Source organism: Ambystoma mexicanum, assembly GCF_040938575.1.
Source record: "Ambystoma mexicanum isolate Mex_15411 chromosome 12 unlocalized genomic scaffold, UKY_AmexF1_1 Mex_chr12_unloc.2, whole genome shotgun sequence".
Taxonomy (NCBI): Eukaryota; Metazoa; Chordata; class Amphibia; order Caudata; family Ambystomatidae; genus Ambystoma; species Ambystoma mexicanum.
Window position 1 is genome coordinate 4,822,815 of NW_027182323.1, and position 18,669 is coordinate 4,841,483.

The 18,669-nt window shown below is 46.4% G+C and overlaps 2 non-coding genes across 2 annotated transcripts; one reads left to right on the forward strand and one right to left on the reverse strand.

Moving 5' to 3' along the window:
- Nucleotides 1-15,466: 15,466 nt before the first annotated feature.
- Nucleotides 15,467-15,539, forward strand: TRNAV-CAC (transfer RNA valine (anticodon CAC)). The gene has a single exon. It is a non-coding gene; the product is annotated as a tRNA-Val (tRNA).
- Nucleotides 15,540-15,728: 189 nt separating this feature from the next.
- TRNAQ-UUG (transfer RNA glutamine (anticodon UUG)) lies at nucleotides 15,729-15,800 on the reverse strand. The gene has a single exon. It is a non-coding gene; the product is annotated as a tRNA-Gln (tRNA).
- Nucleotides 15,801-18,669: the final 2,869 nt, after the last annotated feature.

Sequence of the window (18,669 nt, forward strand, 5' to 3'; positions counted from 1 at the left end):
AGTAGTAGCAGGAGAACTGTCCTACCTTTGTGGGACTTTAGGTTGATTAAGGCTGTCTCTGTTCCGTGTAGTGGGCGGAAACCAAATTGTCTGTTGCCTAGGAGTTTGTGCAGTTCAAGGTGTTTTTGAATTTGGATATAGGCGGCTTTATCCAATATTTTTAGTAGGAATGGGACTGTAGTAATTGACTGGTAATATGTGGGAATAAGAGGATCTAATGTCTGTTTCTTGAGGAGGGGGAGCACCCAAGACTGTTTAAGGTTAGGAGGGATGGTACCTGTGGCAAATGAGTCATTCATCAGTTTAGTGATGAATGGGGAAAGTTATCTGGCAGCATCTTTTATTAGTTGTGCTGGGCAGATATCGCCTTTGCAGTTCGAAGGCTTCAGTGACAGGATGATTTTTTCTACCTCCAAGTTAGACATTTTAGAAAAATGGAAGGTAGTCTTGTGTGCCGGTGGTGAGACATTGGTCAAGGGGGTATTGGTTGAGTGCTGTAGTTTCAGAACTTCTTTTTTTGTTGAATTATATTTTGGAGTGTGTTAATTTTATTAGCTAGGGCATGTTGGGTGTCTGTACACCAGGATTTGTCCTTGGTGCAAACATCAGGTATAGCAATTGGGGACTCTAGTTCTTTGAGTATGGAAAAGAGTTCTTTCATACTACAATTAGAGTTGGCAATACGCTCATCGTAGGAATTATGTTTTTGCCCGGCAGATTTCCTTCTTATAATGTGTGACTCTGTGCTCATGACAGCATGTGTGTTATCGAGGGAGACATAGTGAGAACAGGCTGAGCAGGCAGCAGCTACCCTAAGGTAAGTCAGTCAAGTGCCCCCCCTCCTCTCCGAGTTGCAGGGGGCATGGGGAGGATTTATTGGAGGGAATGTGCGGCTGTGCCAATGTCAGATATAGCGTCTAAACACGCGCAGTGCATTGCAAAACTGACCAGGGAATCCTGGCCTCTGAATGTTTCAATGAAACATTAAGAGGCCAGGATTCCCTGATTAGTTTTCAACATGCCACGCGTGTTTAGAAACTGTATATCTGACGTTGGCAGTGGTATTATTTGGGGTGAATTCAATGTGCCAGTGTCAGATATACAGTTTCTAAACACGCGCGGTGCACTGCAAAACTCATCAGGGAATTCTGGCTTTTTAATGTTTCAATTAAACATTACGAGGCGAGGATTCCCTGATCAGTTTGCAACGTCCCGTGCATGTTTATAAACTGTATATCTAATGATGGCAGTGGCACACTTTCATGAATTGAAAAACCTGAGGCCCTGCCAGTGCCGCCCTCATGTTTTTCAATTCATGAAAGTGTGCCAAAGCCCCTGCCAAAGAGGAACATCACATTTCAGAATGGCTCTTTGTTCGTTGCTTACTGATGGGCAGCCAGGGATCACATATAAGCTCCAAGCATTGGCCAACACGGGCTTGCAGAGGATCAAGGGTGCACAATAGGAGCCGGTATATATTGACATGTACATGCAGTTTCTATACAAATGCCACAACACTGTTTAATATATTATGTATTGTCTTTTTTAAGGAGAAGGGCGTGACTATTATTTTTGCTGCTTACACTATATCAGTGCCCCTAAACAGTCACGTTACTTTGAGATGGTTTCTAGTTTATTTTCTTAGAGTTGGATCACACTGACTGCACCTGATACGTTTCTCTGCAAAAAAAATTACAAATTCTATGTATCTATAACTGCTTGCCAAAATGAGACCCGGTCCCCCAGCTGGAGGTGATATCTATTGCTGTGACACTTTGTCCTTCTTCACACTCACTCAACATGCTTGACATACATGGAGCCACAAGAAACTCTGTTAGAACATTTACGATTGAGGCATTTAGTTATAGTGTACACTGCCAACTGAGTCACTTCTAGGTGATCCCAAGTAAACATATATAGAAAATAATGCGCAGTGGGGGGGGGTCACATGATTCGCCCAGGATCACACAATCTTCCGAAGACTGAATTTTCACCCAGATGTCCCTGTACCCCAGGCCTGGCTTGCAAAGTGCAGACACTGCCTGAGATATCAGCCTGACATTGTCTACGAAATCCTCATGAAACCATATAAAATAAAATTAGGATGAGCCAATCTCAAGAAGGGCTGCTACGTGTGATATGTGCTCTTTTCCATAGAATGTCTAAGGTAGGCAAGGGAAAACACTTGATGTATACTCTAATATCAGTAGACCTCACTTAAGGCACACCCCTTCGCATCTTCCCAACAACTCACACCTGCTTGAAGTTTGGATGGTACCACACCTAAAGCTTGGTATATGACATGAGGGCTACCTGCATTTCGCTAGTTCAATCCCAGCAGCAGGCTCCACTTAACCTTTCATATATTCAGTGTTGTTGAAATGAGGGTAATAACATCTGTTATTACATTGCCTTGAAGCGGAAAGCATTTAGCATCAAGCGTGTTGACCAAAATGTTATTATATTCCATAAAGCAAACTATTACCAGCACAGACCTGAACTCTGTCAGTGCCCAAAATAAACCATTTGTTGGAGCCTATCCTGCGCATCTCTTAAAAGAAATCAAGCACTAATCTTCTGTAGGTCTTGGCTAAGATGCACCCTGTTTTATTCAGCCTGGCTGTTTCTGTCAGCATACTTGAGTGGTCGCAGTGCGATCAGATTTTGGGGGGAGAGCCTCGGCAGAACATGGATTTAGTGACTTCTTTGTCTGACCTCCTTCCAAATATCCATGCTCCTGACTATTTCGTAAGAGTTAATGCTTGCAGGTATCAATAGGCCCTTTTAAGGTCATGGATCTGGCATGCCTGTTTCGGCTTATTCGGAGCAGCTATATGGAGTGGTTGGTCATGTAAGGCGTGCAAGAGAAAACCTGTGAAATGTAAGCCAGGATATCGAGAGTGCTCTGAAGACTGAGGAGAAAGTGCTGAGTAAGTGTAGATGAGAGTTGTGGGTTGCTGGCCATAGGGGAATGGGAAGCGAGGGACTTGGGTGAAGTAGAGTGTGGGACTGCAAAGTGAAAAAGGATACCTACTAACAATTTCATCCCTCTGCATACACCTCCCAAACTCTTACCAAACACAACCACAAGCCTTTAAATGCAGCAATCCGCACAACTTCACAACACTGCAACAACAAAACAAACCACACATACACTTGCACAACAGCACATGACGACTACCGACCGTAAAACACCTCAAGCCCAGCCAACGGACCCACCGGGCTGAGGCTGCCAACAGCACATCACTGCTCTCTTGCACTTTTCCAGCTTATTCCCACTACCCACCCCCTCCTCCCTTTTTCAGAGCCTCCAGAGCGCCAGGGGCCACTCCGTTGGTGATAGTGCGCGGTACAAATATCCTTTAACATTAACATTAACATAGAAAGGGTGCAGAGGACAGAAAAAGAGAGGAGCAAGGGAGGGGAGAGATGGGAACAAGAACGGAGTGCAGATGAAAGATAGGGATGGTTTGCAGCACAAGAGAGAAGTACAGACAAGTGAGAAAGTGCAGAGGGCAGTGTGTCAGAGGAGTGACTTGGTGTGGGGTGGAGAGAAGGGACTTGGGAGTAAAGGGTGTACAGCAGACGAGAATGTGGAGTAGAGAAGGGTACAGAGGGGAAATGTGTACAAGGAAGAAAGGTGCCTCGCCTCATGTTCCCAGATAAAGCGTGCAGTTATGAATGCGTCTTCTTCTAATGCTTGATCCATGCTCACGAGGCCTGCACGAGGACGATTAGAAGTCGTTTGTTGAAATAATTGCAGATATATACACTACACCATATCTGTCTGCACATTGATTGGGCCTGATAATACACAAAGTGGCCCCCCTCTCCCAGGTGCAGGCCGGCATGGGGAGGATTTATTAAAGGGAAAGTGGGGCTTGGCGCTCTCCCACTGCCCCAGTGTCATCTGCGCTGATGTCTGGTTCCTCTCCAGGAAGAGACAATCACAGCAGGCTGTTCCTGCATCGACTCCCTTTTCACTCAATCCTACCTGCAGCCCAGGTCTGAAGTCAGGACTAACCTTAAATGAGGTACATATTCACCTCTGACCTGTCCTGTAGTGGGAGCTGGTGCCAGGGTGCGTGGCATCTTGCCTTGCAACACAACACAGTATCAGTTATTTGGGCTATCTTAGCAACTTACATGGGTTTTTGGTGGATGGATGCCACGCGGGCCACAGACTCAATTTACGCCATAACCTATTCCTTTAAAAAAACACTAGAATGATCTATAAAGGGTACGTAAAGTACCAGTTCTGGTTTAGATAAAGCCACTGACGTAGAGATGTTTACTACAAAGCCCTGTGTAGTTAATAACTTAATTGGAGCTGGGAACTTACTACTGGTGTAATACAAATGTCATATCCAGGGATGCCTTCATCCACTCCTTTTCTCCTTAATTGTTCATTGCACTTGTACTATCTGAAATGTCGTCAGGCAAAGGTAGGGAGCGGAGGAGAGAGACGCTATCCCGACCCACAATAATAGCCAACCCCTCCCCAGGGAGCCAGCCCATCTCCCCAAGGACCAGCAAACCAGACACCCATACACCCAAGAGAAAGGGACTCGGGGGACGACAGGCAAAGAAGGGAGAGGAGGGACAGAAGGAGATACGTGATGCGTGCAAGGCCCGAGCGAAGATCAAGGTCCCATGTGCGCTATCTAGTGAAACTATCACCATCTGACTACCACCCCAGCTCATCGGGAAGCGCTCAAAAGAAGAAGGCATACGTATATGCCTTAGGAAATCCCACCGCCACAGCGCACAGTCCTACCCTGATCATCAAACTAAATGAGCAGCCGACAGAATTCCTTATCGACACAGGGGCCACAGTAAATGTCGTCAGCGAAACCGTCTTTAAGGAACTGCCCACACAGCCAAAACTGTGCCCCGCAACGGTGGACATATACGCCTATGGGGCCAAGGCACCCCTTAAGTGGTTAGGACAGTTTGAGGGCACCTGCCGATACAAGGGACATGAGAGAAAAATAACCATTCACGTCCTAGCAACAGAAACAGACAGTGGGTGCGTTCTGAGCTTCAAGGCAGCGGCCGACATGGAACTTATTCACATTTTGTACAACATCATGGTCCACAAATACATTGATCTGGTTGAAATGATCAACAACCTCTACCCACGCATATTTAGGGGCATCGGGAAATTAAAGAATAGACCCAGAAAGCTGCACATAGATGAATCCATACGCCCCCGTAGCCCAACACTACCGAGGGATCCCCATCAACATCCAAAAGAAGGTGGAGGACGAGCTACATAAATTGCTCGAGCATGATAGCATCAAGCCGGCCACCGTCCCCACCACCTGGGTGTCCCCAATAGTGCCGGTGCCCAAGAAAGGATCGGAAGCAATTTGACTGTGCATGGACATGAGGCACCCCAACCAAGCCATTCAGAGAGATAGGCACTTGGCCCCACGTATTTCAGACATGATTCATCTCTTGAACGGGGCCAAAGTGTTCTCCAAGCTAGACCTACAGAAAGGCTATCATCAACTCGTATTGAGCCCCGAAAGCAGGAACATCACCACCTCGTCACGTATCTGGGCCTCTTTCGCTATAAGAGGCTAAGTTTCGGTGTGTCCTCAGCAACAGAGATATTTCAAGCCGAAGTGCACAAGATCATCAAGCACATACCGAACTGCCTCAATTATAGTGACGACATCCTGGTCATCAGCGCGGACGTCATCAAGCATGATGAGGCACTAATGAAAGTGTGCAAAGTACTTACTGGAGGCAGTGAATCTCATGCTAAATCGGGACAAGTGCGAGTTCTGGAAGAGCACGTTGAGATTCTTTGGACGTATCTTTTCAGAGTCGGGCATAACACCAGATCCTGACAAAGTGGCTGCGCTGAACGACACCGCACCCACAGCCAATGTCTCAGAGCCGTGGTCATTCCTAGGGCTTGCCAGCTCCTGTACGCGCTACATCAAGGACTTTGAGACAGTAAGCAAGCCACTAAGACTCTTAACCAGACAGGATGCCACTTTCCCCTGGACTGATGAGTGCCAGAAGGTTTTCGAGATCATCAGAGAAAGGGTTGCTAAGGCCGAGAATATGTCATATTACAACCCCAGCCGCCAAACTGAACTGACAGTAGATGCCAGCCCTGTAGGACTGGGAGCTATCCTGGCTCAAGTGGACTCAAAAGACCATTCGCGAACGCATGTTATCGCATACGCCAGCTGGAGCCTCTCTGCCACTGAACAGGCATATTCCGAGGCAGAGAAGGAAGGCCTTGCTGTGGTATGGGCATGCGAACACTTCCACCTTTTCCTATATGGCAAACCATTTTGAGTCAAAACAAAAACAAGGAGTAGGCTGGGCACCACTTATTCTTAAATAGTTCACAGTTTTACTTGGTGTTCGCAATTGTTGTGGGAGCTCACCCTGTAGCCTCGGCACAAGGTAATAGGAATATCCAGAAAGAAGGAACGGGTAGCTTCCGTCCCTGGATGAGCTCACTCATAAAACCCTATCGAGGGTTTCTAAATACTGTTCGAATCAATTAATCACTTTCATGTGGTTAAATCAAGATTCTATATTTCTGTGTAGTCTGTCTAGCCAGCTGAATAATGTACTACAATGAATTTTCGTTTGCTTATTGTTTGTTTTTTGTTTTTTGAATTTCACCTTGGACTGCAACTATCACCTGGTATGTGGAATTTATATGTCATATTTTGCTCGGTTTTTTGGGGTTCACTGTATGATGGATAACTAATTTTAATTGTATCGATGTATGACAACATGTTGATGGGATACTTACTGGTTGATGAATAACAGTGGTAATAGCCCTGACGATGGACGGATGTCCGAAATGCATTGGCTAAAACTGTATGACACTGATGAGTCAGGAATAAATAATGATATTTGAGAAAAACTACACAGAAATATAGAATCTTGATTTAACCACATGAAAGTGATTCATTGATTTGAACAGTATTTAGAAACCCTGGATAGGGTTTTATGAGTGAGCTCATCCAGGGACGGAAGCTACTCGTTCCTTCTTTCTGGATAAAACCATTTTGAGTCATCACAGATCATCAGGCGCTACTATTCATGTATGGGAACCCCCAGGCGAAGATGCCACCTCGGATAGCCTGATGGGGGCTACGACTGCAAGATTATGCTTTCAAGATCGTGCATCGGCCAGAAGGCCCTGGAGGGGTGTACGCCAGAACCCTCTGTAGCGGACAGATACCTTCGGTACCTCACACATCAAACTACCCCAGAGGGGATAGACATCGAGACAGTAGCTCGAAATGCAGAAAACAATCTGGCCTGTCAAATCATCTGTGACTGCCTCGAATCAGGCATGTGGAGGAGAGCCAGAGAGAGAGCGAGAGCGGCAGGGGACCAGGTGCGCATCGAGGTAGAACTACTGGTGCAAATGAAGGACGAACTGGCACTATCCCAAGAGCACCTGCTCCTAAAAGACTGCAAGCTGGTGATTCCGCCACCCTTATGAGCAAAAGTCATCGAGCTCGCCCATGAGAACCACAGAGGGATAGTGTCGACCTTCGCCAGAAAGTCTGGTTTCCCAGCATGGACTCCCTGGTGGAGGAAGCCTTGAAGTCATGCCCCACGTGCAGCCTCATCACACCCAACCGACACCCGGAACCCTTGAAAATGTCGGAGCTTCCCCAAGGAATATGGGAAGCAGTAGCCACCGACTTCTTTGGGCCCATCAAAGGAGGGAAGTACGTGCTGGCGGTGATGGACGAATATTCTGGATATCCGGAAGCACAGCTCATCACGTCATACCAGCGCTAGACCCCATATTCTCCGCCTACGGCATCCCAAGAGTGCTACAGACAGACAACGGGCCCCCATTCAATGGGCATCAATTCACACAAGTTGCAAACTTCCTTTGATTCCACCACCAGAAAATAACCTCATTATGGCCACAGGCGAATGGAATGATAGAACGATTCATGGCCAACCTGACGAGGGCACTCTGTTAGGCAGAATCCTGTGCAGTGTCCTTAGGGACCACTACACACAATTAAGACTACAAGTGGTAATACAAGGTCACCTTTGGTACAAGCCTGTACTAAACTGTTAGAGTGGTAGCAGTAGCGGAGCAGCCAGACTTATCTCAAGAGCAAATGAGCAGTAGTAGAGATTAGACAAAGGACCACAATTACTGTGACTCAAGCAAACACTGACTCAAGGTTTTTGGTTGAGAAGTAACAGTACATTTATTTCCAGAATATCTGTTTGTAAAACCCTTCACTTCTATTAATTTAAAATCACATGAAAAATACACTACACACAACCAATTCACTTTGTGCAACGCAATTCAAGGTAAGTACCTTTGGTTTTGACTGACCGGTGTTGGGAAACAAAGAAGTTACCGGGGGGACAGATGCAATCGCTTTTTGACAGTAATGACAGTTCGGTCTTACTAAAGATACGCGTACCAGAGGGAAGAAATGTTACCGGAGTTAAAACACACTTAGCACATGAATCAACACAAGAGAGTTGGGGATACAAATCATAGGCAATACTTTTGTCAAGGCAGATAGAATCAGAGGACACTTTCCCACAAGTGAATAAGTCAATAGGCCCGCGCCAGTGTCAAGTGGAACAGGGTTCCTGTTGTCGAGGATCACACGGTTAGTACAGTTTACGATTCGAGATTGCCAGGAGTACTTGGATATTGTCAAAAGAGGAAGCAAAAGATATAAGGCGGAAGGAAGATAAGGACAAGCCTTTAGTGAGGAAAAAGGGTTCACCCCCGTTCCTCGAGGTTGGACACAGCACCTTAATCAAGTGAAGAAAAGCTGGTGCAACGGCAGTTGTTCCTGGTTGTTCCTGCAGACTCACGGTTCCTGAAGCTTAAGTCGTGGGGACAAGAAGGAGGACGTCTGGAGCGATTTGCACTACGCAGGGATGAGGCCAGCAGCAGCAAAAGCAACGGTGAATAAAAGGTGCGCTTCTTTAAAACAGGAGAGGCTCTTCAGATGGCTATCCGGACCACTACAGCAGTGTGCAGCAATTTCGACCAAGAAGAGGATCCTCTGCCTGTGGAAGAGGAGCTGGTTGATCCCACCAGGCTCAAGGGAAGAAGACTCCGGATTGGATCTTCTCTTGTCGTTGAAGGATAGATAGCTCAGGACTGCAGCAGGGCTCCACCTGGACTCGGTAGTTGCAGCAGCCGTCTTCTTCTCCACTTCTCTTCGGTTCCTTGCAGTTTCAGTGGCGATTCTGACTTCCAGCCCAAGAGTCCTGCCTTTTATGCGAAAATCCCCCATTCACACAGCCTGGCTGTCAATCACACAGCAGTGGGGTTGTCTGGCCCGGACAACCACCACAGCCAATCACGACAAAGTGCGACTTGGGTTTCCAAGGATACCCTGTGCAGGGGGTGACTACACCCCTCCCTCACATTCAGCCCACCTAGACACCCAGGCGCCAAAAGGAGGGCTTCTTGAGAGAAGCCCGCCAAAAGATGGCGAACAAAGAAGGCAAACCTGGTTTGCCGCGCAAAGTAAAACACAAGAAGGATTTTAACAAAAAGAAATGGCAAATAAACCCGACCGGAGCCAAAAGAAAGAGCATTTGGTCAAGCGGGTTTATGTTCGAGGCTAATACAATAGCCTGGAACCGTACCACGTTTATATAGTATAATCGCGGTAGAAAAGTAGGGTAGATTCCACTGCCACCAGCCAAGTCAAAATGTTAAAAGAGCAAGACAAAGCTCAGAGAGGCACAGACAAAAATGGATAGGAATTAACCCTTTCCAGTACTCCATGTAAGATGGGGTGTACTGGGTCTTACTTTTAAATGACTATGTAAAGTAAATGGCAACTTTACCTGTTTTCTGGGGGACAGTAGTCAGTCCCAGAAAAATGGAGTCAGGGGGAAGTCTCAAAGACAACCCTGTGTCACTGCACGGAAGGTGCTGTGTAACACACATAAAAGTGGGGTTCGTGGAGTGGTGTCCTCCAGAGCCCACAATCACACAGACAGTAGAAATACACATGGAAAAACACATGTAAGAGGGGGAAAAAGTCTCACACTCTTACCAAGTGGAAAAAGTAAACCCCAGAAATCCAGCAAAGCTCTTGAGGGACTCACTAGGTAAGGGAAATTAGCCATAAATTAGAATTCTCCCAAACACTCGCACCCCCCTAACCCCCCAGACTAAGGGACAGGAGGATTTAATCCACTCCCGGAGGGATCTCATACCTCTAGTCGGTTATACACATCCCACAGAGACCATCAGCATTTTGGTGGTGACTTCCTGCTCTGTGCTCAATGGTAAAATCAAAGGTTTTCCTTTGTAAACTATATGACCTACACACCCTTTGAGAGACATTTCTTTTGAAATCTATAGGGGATCTGGTTGACCAGTCCCTCAGAAGTTGGTTCAACTCCTGAACCTGTGATAGGCTTTTCCAAGGGGTCCTTATAAAGGATTCCCTTAGATCTAGAGGGGCCTCCAGGTTTCCTCACCATCTCTCTTTTGGGAGCAGGTTGGGTCTCAGGCATCTTGGGTGGAGGGGCTGGGGATAAGCAAGGTACATGCTTCCCCTTCCTCTTAGATCTAACCTTACCTATTTTAGGAGTTGTTCTCCTAATATTAGGATTTGGGTTGGAGTCTTCTGTAGAAGGTCCAACAGTCTGAAGGTTTTTGGCCTTAGACTTGTCTTTTCTGGTTGTCCACCAGCACTGAGAATTACAAGTTCTCTTAGGCCCAGAGAGGGGTCCAGTTGGTCTATCCACCTCTTCCTCAGAAGCAGGGGGATTCAGAGACTTTAAAGCTGGGGGAACAATGATAGAGCTTGGTATGGGCTCCCATTTCCCTAACATACTAGCCTGAACTTTGCCTGGGTTAGAGGTCAACTTACTAACACCAGGGCTTGTAGTGGGGTTCTCTGTAGAGGTTCCCACAGGCTCAGAGTGGTCCCTTAAGGTGGCCTCTCTAGATAATTTAGTTTGGTTCTGCTTCTCCATACTGGGAGGCCTGGGGGTACTGGATACTACTCAGAGTTTTTAGATCATTCCCAAACAGGACTCTCCCAGGCACCTCACTCTGAATACTGACAGGGATCCTCACTGTCATTTCGTTATACTGAATGAGAGCTAGTAGAATAGGAACCTTTTGGACAGTGCCTCTAGCAAGTTTTGTGAGGCCTTTGGGTGCCTTAGCACAGGAATTTCACCTGACCCTAATTATCATACTATTTTGGATTCCCTGAACCACATTTTTCTCACACCTGCTGTGGGCTCGGTGACGTCTACCTGGTGCCATCCCATCCATATATAATGGCATTGCTCAGCAGGCCAGGACAATTGTAAAATGCTCATCTGTACCCATCCATTCAGGCTTTCAGTACCATAGAGTGCAATGGGACCTGCCCTTACTGCCTAGAGGGATCTACAAGGAGGCACAGGTGCATATAGGCCAGAATTTGTGGGGGGAGAGGAGGTCTAACCCTTTAAATGCTGGGAGAGGTGCCAACTTCAGAGACTGTGGGTGAGGAGCAAACTTACTTATGTGGGGTCACCTAACTTCTTCATGCATTCTAATGAGACTATTCTAGTGCACCTCCAATGTTACAAGCAGTTAACTCTCTCCTTCACGTCTGTGAGAATGAGCTGTCTCCTGTTGCCTACTCTTCTAATCACTCCCCTGGCATGCGAGTACCAACCCCCACCAAGGAAGCCCTGGTTGACCGTGCATGGAGAGGTTTGGTGGTGCCGGTTCTGCACAATACAATTTGATGCAGCATGCACGGCACACGAAGATAATCTTCCTGTCCGTGCATGGTGGAGTCTAGTTAGTGCTGCTTAGTGTCCAGAGCACTTTGCTGGTTGCAGTGTTTTTTGCAGCATGCTCAAAGGTCGAAAGTGCATGGCATAACTAGGTGTTTTGTGAAGTGGACAAGAAGGATCTAGGGCGGGTAACTTTACAAAATGTTTTTCACAGGGCTGTGTAGACAAGGAAGCACATTATAAACCTGTTGTCGTGCACGCGTCCCCTATGGATTTGCACTGTTTGTTTCTCACCATATCCACTTTTTCCAATGGGAAAAGGCATTCTAACACATATGAAAGCTCTAGGACCATTGTGAATACAGGGGAACTGACCTGTTTTCTTTCTCTCCAGAGCAGGTCTTGTGAACTCGGAAGCCTGCGCTGGAAATATGCACAAAAACCTACCAATTTGAATATTAATTGCCATAATCAAAAGGGGAAGGGGGTCATTGAAAATGACATTACATGATGTGCCATCAGTCTTTGGTAGTGGAGGGCACCACGGAAAGTGGCATTACAAGAGATTTCCACAAGTAAGCCAAGAGACAAAGAACTTCATGGTGCGCAACGTGTGAGGTCACGAGCATTATATATGGAGCAACGGTCTAGTATTCCATGGGTGTGGCTTTGTGCAATGGCATAAGCAGTGCATGGAATCGCTTTTTTGGACGCCCAATAAAACTGCGAGACTAAATGATTTGTGAAACCGCGATTTGGAGCCAATCTGCAACTAAACACGTGAACAAATATCAAAAGTGATTACACAATATGCTAAGCAGACAAACATAGAAACATGTCAACAGAAGAAAAAAAAGCCTACGGATTTCGCTTTATTTTCCTTTGGAAGTTACAGCACTCCCAACCCACAGTAACGTATCTCTACTCAGCTGCCTATAACAAAGGGGCTCGTCTGCAGGATACACAGGGGATCCTTTCTATGGATTGAACTCAGCACTGAGTACCCCAGCATGGCCAGCTGCAAGACTTCCCTGGCCGCTGGACAACGTGCCAGGCTACATCATGCACTAGCGAGGTAGAGCAAGCCCCTCTGGGGCACTATGCACAGAATACGTGGGTTCCATCCAGCAGGGCAGTTGTACCCACATACAGCACTGTGCTACTTTCCGCACTACACACAAGGGGGCCCCGTTGGCGCTGCACAGAGCGCTACACCAGAACATGCACTGCCAACCCGACACCCCTGTGTAGTGTGCCTAGTGGTACGCACCTGTCTCGACCTTTGAACACTGCCATTCTATGCATACCACCCAGTTCGGCCACTGTTAGGTCAGACCAGGAGGCTGTTCTGTTCACTCGGAGAATTGGCCAATACAAGGCACAGTATATGCTTAGTTTATTTCCTGCAGTTTACATCCAGGAAGGGGAACCTACAGTACACGGTAGACCCCATAAAACGATGTGTAATGCCTGCATACAGGGTCGGACTGGGCCATACAATTGTCTCGGGCACCAATAAAAAAGTGGCCCACCTTGGAAATAGCAATTCATTCCTTTTGTGGCAGACCGTGTGAGTATAATCAAAATGTGATGCAAATTGTGCATTTTCAGGAATATTTTTTCAGTAACTTGTCAAAACTACTAGCCACATGGTGAAGCATCTTATCAAACTGACCCACATAGGCCAAAAAAGTGGCCCATTTGACAAAGAAACTAGGCCCACACTAGCATTTTGGGCTTTTGGTTCTGGCACTTGCTTGTTGTCCTATAGGCCAGTCCGAGTCTGGGGATCTCTCCCGGTTTGGTAGTAGTGAGAGGGGTTCAGTAGGCAGTTTAGCCACTGCTCATCATGTACACCTGCAGAGTAGTAGTCATTTACTCCACAGGGTATTCCTGCAGCTTGCTTTGCAGTTGCCTTTGTTGGATGTATTTTTGGGGAGTCTTTTAGTTGTATTGTTATGTTATGTTATGTTATGTTATGTTATGTTATGTTACTTGGCATCTATATAGCGCCTTATGTATCATTGGTATGATCTCAAAGTGCTGGTAGGTTGAGCGCCCTTGGAACCGTAGCTCAAGTCAGGAGAGAGAGAGACAGAGAGAGAGAGAGAGAGAGAGAGAGAGTCATAAGGTGCGTGGGTGCACCGGATATTGGTCCTAGAAGGAGTGTATACATTATTTATTACTTGCGTGTTATGTTTCTTTACTATTCTGGGAACAGGTTCTGGGTCTTCTGTGCAACCTAAGTGCTCGCAATACTGATAACGACGCAATAAATACTTAAATAAAATGCCCCGAGATTTCTCAGGTCTAATGTGGCGATCACCATCCCATGCTCCCTAAGTCCCTTCTTGTAACAAACCCTCTCTAAACGGTCATTATGGTTGTTATTCTTTAATGGGTCAATATTTTCGTTCACAATATGCAACGTTCGCCCTCCTCACCCGCAGAAATACCGCTCACACGCAGTCACGCGACGTGTGTCAGGTTGTCAACCAGCGTTTTCCATTCAGTGTCTAAGTTACTGGGGTGCATCCTGACCTGGCCTGTCACCATTTCATCAGCAGACCCTAACATCAAGGATTGGCAAAGAACCCCTGGGTTCCCGTCATAGAGCGGCCCATTGGGACCCAGGGGTGTGGGAAGCACAAACAGAATGCATGTCTTTCAAGCTCCACATTCACTTTCTAATTTCATTGGTCCTCTGGCACTAGCAAGGCAGGTCCATGCCCCCACCACCAAGTCTGCACCCCTTATCCCGCCCTGTGTTGAGCTCTTTGTGTGGGTAGGTACATGAAACTTAGTCATGTGATGTGATACTATGGGCAGTGTAATGCTAATCACGTGTTTTCTTTTTACTTTTAGAGAACACAATTTCCAACCTGTTGCTGTCGAATCATTGAGGTGTGAGAGAGGGGGTTCCAATGATATGAAGGCGATCTAACACTCTGACCCCCGCGTGTGCGTTTGGGGAATACAGGGGGGGGGGGTGATGTAGTACTGGAGACAGGACCACGCTTACAAAGGATCAAGGGTTGATTTGGGGCACTTAATATGAAATCATACATTTCTTTACATCCTGCAAAGATGAGGAGTGTCCATGCAGCAATACATGCATGTGGATTACAGGGACCTCGGTCTCATGTTTGCCCCAGTGTCAAACCATCTGTCTGGCTTCATTGGGAGGGCGGAACTCCGTGGCTGACATGTGCTTGTGTTGATTTGAAACTTGTGGGCAATTCCAAATGTTTTATGTCAATGAAATACGACAATGGAAAGAAATTCACTGCTGCCAGAGGGAGGGCAAAGCCAAGAAAAAAAGTTATAAACTATCAGAAATGCCCTTGTTTTAAAAATGTTTCTAAGAAGCTGTAAATTGAGACCAGGGGAAGCAGCAAGATTGCATCGAATTATATCATGTTTGCAAGTGAATAGAACAAGTGAGTGGATGCAAAATGTTTCTAAGAATCTGTGAATGAAGTAGAAAGGTGAGGGAAGGGGGGTCATTTTAGCAAGTTAACAGAACAAGCCATTCACTTGATTGAATGCAGAGCAAAGAGGCATGAACATTCCTCCGAGAGACACTTCATGTGCCGGCTATTGAAAGATCAGCAGTGGCAACAATAGCACAGCTGTGACTGAACCTTCAGACAAGCACTGCACTCAAGTAAAATATCCATGTGCATGTCCATGTGTCCTGCCGATCCAAGATCACCATGCCGTTTCCGTAGTGTAGTGGTTATCACGTTCGCCTCACACGCGAAAGGTCCCCGGTTCGAAACCGGGCGGAAACATTTTTGCAAAAATCCTCCTTAGATCAGATTTAGGACAAGAAAGAGCTTTATTTTGAAAACACCATGATAGGTATGCGAAATTCAATAATGGAAACCATGTTACTTCAAACTTTTAGTATCATGATATAGAACATGGAGGAATTTAAAGTGAGACAAAAACATTGAAAAGTCTCAAAAGTTGACACTCAATGGTCCCACCGAGATTTGAACTCGGATCGCTGGATTCAAAGTCCAGAGTGCTAACCATTACACCATGGAACCTGCTGATATGCTGTTCTCAAGTGCTCTTCATCAATGCCACAGTAGATGCAGCGTCCTCGTATGCAGATCAGCTAAAGAATCCAGAGATGTAATATTGTATTAATTCCCCATTGCCATGATGATGCCTTGTCCATCACTTGAAAACGCCATGTTATGGGCTGCTGTATTGGGCTCTGTTTAGAGTTTGCTCCTTGTGTGTTTCTCACTTGCCTTTTCTCTGGGTGGGATCGGGCCCCTGAGTATCTAGTGCAGTCTTTGTGCATTTAGAATTCTACAGTTTAAGACATATTTATACGATTGCATGACTGTGTAGCATACATTGCATTTTGCGTTTTCCTTCTCATGATAAACGGGTAATAATATGAGTTGATGCACTGTCTGTCGAGCACCCCAGGATGTTCTAGTACAGAGAAAGCCTTCCTAGGACCTACCTGTTGGTGAGAACAACCTCCTGGACACATTCTTAGTTCTAAAACCAGTGCTTTAAATATACCATTCCTACCCCGCTCTGTATCTACACTTCTTAATTTTGAGCATTATAGTACCTGCACTTTTCAACCCGTAAAAGACAATACCAGTACTCAACTATACTGAGAAGTGAAAATTAAAGCTTTACAGTTCACTTTATCGCAACTTAAAGGACTAGTCTTTACTGGAGAAAGCAGCGCCCTCTCTCTCCTCCTTTCCCCATCGCCCACAGTGTCCATAATGTCTCCTTCAGGGCCCACCCTGGAGAACAAAAGGAGAGAACACGTCTACTGTGCTCTTAGCACACTAGCTGGGGAACACTTTTTTGCGAAGTCGACTTCAACTGTTACCACTGGTGTCCTTTAATGGAGCATGGATTGATTTGGAAACCACTGAAAATTCGTTTTTTAAGATGACTTTGTTATTAACAGTGGCTATTTTAATATATACATGTTTAAGTGATAGGAGTTGTGATGGAACGACGGGAAACTCCCACACAGCTCCAGTTATCAACCGAATTTCTAATTAGCCAATGAAAGCGAGCTGTGAGGAATTACACCATCCGCAGGGTGTTCGTGTGCTCGCCTTGGCTTTGCGGGAGAGAGTAAGAGTTAATTTTTAATGCAAAGTACATCTGTAAGAAGAGGCTGTTGAAACCAAGTGAGGGTAGGCGCATGCAGGGTAGCCTATTTATAAATTTCCCGGGGGGGGGGGGGGGGGGTGGGGGGGGTTGCCCGGATATAGGGAGTGACATTACCACCTTTGCACTGAGTCGTTAACTTGGTGATGAGGGGGTGCAGAACAGTGGGAACAGGGGCTAGCATGTACTGCATATACTAAAGTCTTGTATGGAGATGCAAGCCTTCCATTAAGCCATCACTGCCCCTATTTCACCCCTCTATGTTCATCCAGGTTGTATCAGCCCTAAAAGGTGGAGCAATACGACTACGATGGGAGAACGACCTGCTCGCTAAACAGAAGGTACAGCTGCAAGGAGGAGTACCCACGCCACCAAAATAAAGGTCCCAATGCAAGGGGAAAAAAGACAAGTAAAGTGGGGAGAGAGAGATAGTGACTAGGGCGAAGGAGAGGGGCTGTGTCGAAGGAACTCCTGTGTAATCAACTGTTTAAATATCGGCATTGATCATGTACTTATCAGACGTGTGGGTCATTGGGGTACTGTACAGTCAGAATCACCTAATGAAAGATTTCACTCATTGGTGGCACGCCCAAACCAGAACTGGGGTGGGTCACAAACACTTCTCTGATGGAGGTACTAATTAGCCCATACAGTTGGGTCAGACTGTTTTTTTTCAAATTCCGATTTGCCTTTTCATTCAAAGTGCACGTGGGTGCCAATTGCTTGTTTGCATTCGATCTTTTAGCAGTAGCAATGGGACAACCCCAATGATATGTCCTTCATGCATTACTGGAGACATCCAAAGAGGGGCTAGCTCCGGGAGAAACATGTGCACTGTTACACACCATACGCCACCAGGCGGCATGCACAGGAATTTCACCTGACCCTAATTATCATACTATTTTCCATTCCCTGAACCACATTTTTCTCACACCTGCTGTGGGCTCGGTGACGTCTACCTGGTGCTATCCCATTCATATATAATGGGATTGCTCAGCAGCCCAGGAAAATTGTAAAATGGTCATCTGTACCCATCCATTCAGACTTTCAGTACCATAGAGTGCAATGGGACCTGCCCTTACTGCCTAGAGGTATCTACAAGGAGGCACAGGTGCACATAGGCCAGAAATTGTGGGGGTGGTGGGGTTGTGGGGGGAGGAGGTCTGACCCTTCAAATGTTGGGAGAGGTGCCAACTTCAGAGACTGTGGGTGAGGAGCAAGCGCACTTGTGTGGGGTCACCTGACTTCTTCATACATTCTAATGAGATTATTCTACTGCAACTCCAATCTTACAAACAGTTAACTCTCTCCTTCACATCTTTGAGAATGAGCTGTCTCCTGTTGCCTACTCTTCTAATCACTCCCCTGACATGCGAGTACTAACCCCCACCAAGGAAGCCCTGGTTGACCGTGCATGGAGAGGTTTGGTGGTGGCGGTTCTGCACAATACAATTTGCTGCAGCATTCACGGCACACGAAGATAATCTTCCTGTCCGTGCATGGTGGAGTCTAGTTAGTGCTGCTTAGTGTCCAGAGCACTTTGCTGGTTGCAGTGTTTTTTGCAGCATGCTCAAAGGTCGGCAGTGCATGGCATAACTAGGTGTTTTGTGAAGTGCACAAGAAGGATCTAGGGCGGGTAACTTTACAAAATGTTTTTCACAGGGCTGTGTAGACAATGAAGCAAATTATAAACATGTTGTCGTGCACGCGTCCCCTATGAATTTGCACTGTTTGCTTCTCACCATTTCCACTTTTTCCAAT